This window comes from Penaeus monodon, chromosome 23 (genome assembly GCF_015228065.2).
Source record: "Penaeus monodon isolate SGIC_2016 chromosome 23, NSTDA_Pmon_1, whole genome shotgun sequence".
NCBI lineage: Eukaryota > Metazoa > Arthropoda > Malacostraca > Decapoda > Penaeidae > Penaeus > Penaeus monodon.
In genome coordinates, this window is record NC_051408.1 from 38551754 (window position 1) to 38551957 (window position 204).

The window sequence follows — 204 nt, forward strand, 5'->3', positions numbered from 1 at the left end:
AAATTAAATTCATCCGCGAGAGAAATTTAGGCATTTTATTAAAGGTTATAATGAAATGTTTCATGGAAATGAAATTTCTTCTCTAATACCACTTGCATGAAAAGTACTTAAACTATCATTGCAAATTAAATCTTAAATGTATTGATGGGTATTAAAGTAGGAAAGATAATCATCAAATAAAAGAAAGAAAGCAAAAGCATGCAG